General features: G+C 38.6%; 1 non-coding gene across 1 annotated transcript; it reads left to right on the top strand.

The window, feature by feature from the left end:
- Positions 1-491: 491 nt before the first annotated feature.
- On the top strand, positions 492-595 carry LOC140502871 (U6 spliceosomal RNA). The gene has a single exon (XR_011966606.1). It is a non-coding gene; the product is annotated as a U6 spliceosomal RNA (small nuclear RNA).
- The last annotated feature ends 3378 nt before the right edge of the window (positions 596-3973 follow it).

The raw sequence follows: 3973 nt of genomic DNA, 5'->3' as shown, positions 1-3973 counted from the left end.
TGATTTTTCACTTGTCAAGGACATTACCTTTTTTTTTTTTTTTTTTTAATATGTCAAAGAACAAGTGTTTTTTTATTTTGTACTTGAGTTCCCTTGATGCACTAGGGACTATGAAGAAACATACACAAAAATAAATTCCTCCTCCCCAACCAGTTTTCCATCTAAGAAAAGAGGATGTTTTTATTGGGAACATAGAAAAGGATGAAACTACTTAGCATTTCTTTTCTTTACTAGTCCTGATAAAAAACAATGATATCAGTAACCAATTCAATTATTTATTGTTGTAAACTCATTTGACCCCAAAAGCAAGAGGCCCTCAGGTTAAAATTGGAGCTCCTATGACTTGGACAAGTCACTTAATCACTTTTAGCTTTAATTTTCCCCAGCTGCAATTGAGGTAATACTGATTTTAATAATAAACTGGCATGATTATTGTCTAAATAGTCACTAAATCACTTTGAGAACCAAAAGTTTTATAAAAATGTGAGTTGGTGTTCACTTCAGTAGCATATATAATAAAATTGGAAAGATACAGAAAGATACATGGCCCCTGTCCAATGATGACACGAAAATTCGTGAAGTGTTCTCATTTTTTGTTTTTTCTTTTTCATGGTTTTTCCATTTTGTTCTGCTTCTTCTTTTACAACATGAGTAATGTGGAAATGTTTAATCTGATCTTACATGGATATCCTACAGGATATAGATTGCATACCATCTTGAAGAAGGGGGAGTGGAAGGAGGGGAGAAAAACTTAGAACTCATCTTATAAAAGTGAACATTGGAAACTAAAAATGAATATGTTTTTTTAAAAATGAGTTGGTTATTATCATTAGGAACAGTAATAATCATAATCACCATTGTGGAGCATATATATTACCAATTTTTAAAAATTTATCTATTTATTTTAAGTTTTCAACATTCATTTCCACAAAATTTTGAGTTCCAAATTTTCTCCCCATCTCTCCCCTCCCTCCCACCCCAAAACACTGAGCATTCTAATTACCCCTACCACCATACTGCCCTTCCTTCTAACATTACTCCTTTCCCTTATCCCCATCTTATCTTTTTGTCCTGTAGGGCAAGATAAATTTCTATACCCCATTACTTGTATTTCTAATTTCCCAGTTGTGTGCAAGAACAATATTCAACAGTTGTTTCTAAATTTTGAGTTCCAACTTCTCTTCCTTCCTCCCTCCTCACTCACCCTCATTGGGAAGGCAAGCGATTCAATATAGGCTATATATGTGTAGTTTTGCAAATGACTTTCATAATAGCCATATTGTGTAAGACTAACTATATTTCCCTCCATCCTATCCTGCCCCTCATTTCTTCTATTCTCTCTATGGACCTTGTCCCTCCCCAAGAGTGTTGACCTCTAATTGCTCCTTCCTCCCATTGCCCTCCCATCTATCATCCCCCCACCCTGCTTATCCCCTTCTCCCATACTTTCCTGTGTTGTAAGATAGGTTTTCATGCCAAAATGAGTGTGGCTTTTATTCCTTCCTTGAGTCAAATATGATGAGAGTAAACTTCATGTTCTCCCTCTCACCTCCCCCACTTTTTCCCTTCATTGAAAAATCTTTTTCTTACCTCTTTTATGAGAGATAATTTGCCCCATTCCATTTCTCCCTTTCTCCTCCCAATATATTCCTCTCTCACCCCTTAATTTTATTTTTTAGATATGATCCCTTCCTATTCAACTCAGCCTGTGCTCTCTGTCTCTGTCTATCTGTCTGTCTGTCTGTCTGTCTCTCTCTCTCTCTCTCTCTGTATGTGTGTGTGTGTGTGTGTGTATATGTGTGTGTGTATGTGTGTATAATCCCACCAACTACCCAGACACTGAAAAAAGTTTCAAGAGTTACAAATATTGTCTTTCCATGTAGGAATGTAAACAGTTCAACTTTAGTAAGTCCCTTATGATTTCTCTTTCCTGTTTATTTTTCCATGCTTCTCTTGATTTTTGTGTTTGAAAGTCAAATTTTCTTTTCAACTCTGGTCTTTACATCAAGAATACTTGAATGCTTGAAAGCCCTCAATTTCACTGAAAGACCATTTTTTCCTGTGAAGTACTATGCTCAGTTTTTCTGGGAGGTGATTCTTGGTTTTAGTCCTAATTCCCTTTGACTTCTGGAATATCCTATTCCAAGGCCTTTGATTCCTTAATGTAGAAGCTGCTAGATCTTGTGTTATCCTGATTGTATTTCCACAATACTCAAATTGTTTCTTTCTAGCTGCTTGCAATATTTTCTCCTTCACCTGGGAACTTCGGAATTTGTCTACAATGTTCCTAAGAGTTTCTCTTTTCAGATCTCTTTCAGGAGGTGATCTGTGGATTCTTTCAATATTTATTTTTCCCTCTGGTTCTAGAATATCAGGGCAGTGTTCCTTGATAATTTCATGAAAGATTACGTCTAGGCTCTTTTTTTTTTTGATCATGGCTTTCAGGTAGTCCCATAATTTTTAAATTGTCTCTCCTGGATCTATTTTCTAGGTCAGTTGTTTTTTCAATGAGATATTTCACATTATTTTCCATGTTTTCATTCTTTTGGTTTTGTTTTGTGATTTCTTGGTTTCTCATAAAGTCATTAGCCTTCATTTGTTACATTCTAATTTTCAAAGAACTATAAGCTTTTGAACCTCCTTTTTCCATTTGGCTAATTTTGCTTTTTAAAGCATTCTTCTCTTCATTGGCTTTTTGAACCTCTGTTGTCAATTGAGTTAGCCTATTTTTCAAGGTGTTATTTTCTTCAGCATTTTGTTGGGTCTTTTTTAGCAAGGTGTTGACCCACTTATCATGCTTTTCTTGCATCTCTCTCATTTCTCTTCCCAATTTTTCTTCCACCTTCCTTGCTTGATTTTCAAAATCTTTTTTGAGCTCTTCCATGGCCTGAGCCCATTGAATATTTATTTTGGATGTTTGGGATACAGAAGCCTTGACTTTTATGTCTTTCTCTGATGGTAATCATTGTTGTTCCTAATTGAAAGGAATGGAGAAGTTGTCTGTTCACCAAGAAAGTAACCTTCTAGAGGCTTATTTTTTTTCTTTTTTCTGGGCATTTTCCTAGCCAGTTATTTGACTTTTGGTTCCTTTGTCAAGAGTAGGGTATACTCTGGGAATCTATAAGATCTCAGTTCCTCCAAGGAGACACAATCAAGCATTTACACTGGTCTGGGAGCAACCAGAAACTTTTGTGCCCAGAATCTGTGAGTATTAGTTTCCTCTCCACAACCACCTGGCCTCTATTTCCACCAAGCCAGCACTGGGGGCTGAGATTCAGATAAGCTTCTCAATTCCCCCAGAGGCTTTAGGTCAGGGCAGGGCAGCCATTCAGTGTGATATAAAGATCAACTGCTCAATTCCCCCAGGAGCATTAGGTGGGCCAGTGCAGCCACACAGGGCTGAGGTAAGGATCAGCTGCTTAGTTCCCCCAAGGACTTTACAATCTAGTAATGGATGTTGGCTGCTATGGGAGCTGCTGCTACCTGATGCAGCCTCTACAGCTGCCACTTGAGGGCAGAGCTATGGGAAGACCCTGTTCCCTTCTCAGCCAGCTGAAACAACCCTCTCACTGACCTGTGGTGCCTGTGGGTTGAGGGGTCTGCAAACCCCACTACTGACACTGGGGATTCTGCCCCCAGGCCTGCTTGGGTCCTCCTACCAGTGCCATGTCTGCAGCCAAGGCTGGGCGGGGCTTTGCTCTGCATCCCATGTAACAGACCTTTCCCATAAGTCTTTCAGGTCAACCTGGCCTGGAAATCTCCTCCATTCTGTTGTTCTGTGGCTTCTGCTGCTCTAGAATTTGTTGAGAGTCTTTCTTTACAGGTATTTTATGGGCTGTGGGGGAAGAGCTAGTGTATATGCATCTTTGTACTCCACTATCTTGGCTCTGCCCCCTGGCATTCTCTTTTTCAAAAGTATTTAAGTCTTTTAGGCTCTCCATGGTTTTGCCTTTGGTTACTGAGAAAAACTCTT

This window comes from Notamacropus eugenii, chromosome 4 (genome assembly GCF_028372415.1).
Source record: "Notamacropus eugenii isolate mMacEug1 chromosome 4, mMacEug1.pri_v2, whole genome shotgun sequence".
Classification (NCBI taxonomy): Eukaryota; Metazoa; Chordata; class Mammalia; order Diprotodontia; family Macropodidae; genus Notamacropus; species Notamacropus eugenii.
Note: the sequence above shows the minus strand (reverse complement) of the source record. Positions and strands in the feature narration are given on the sequence as shown.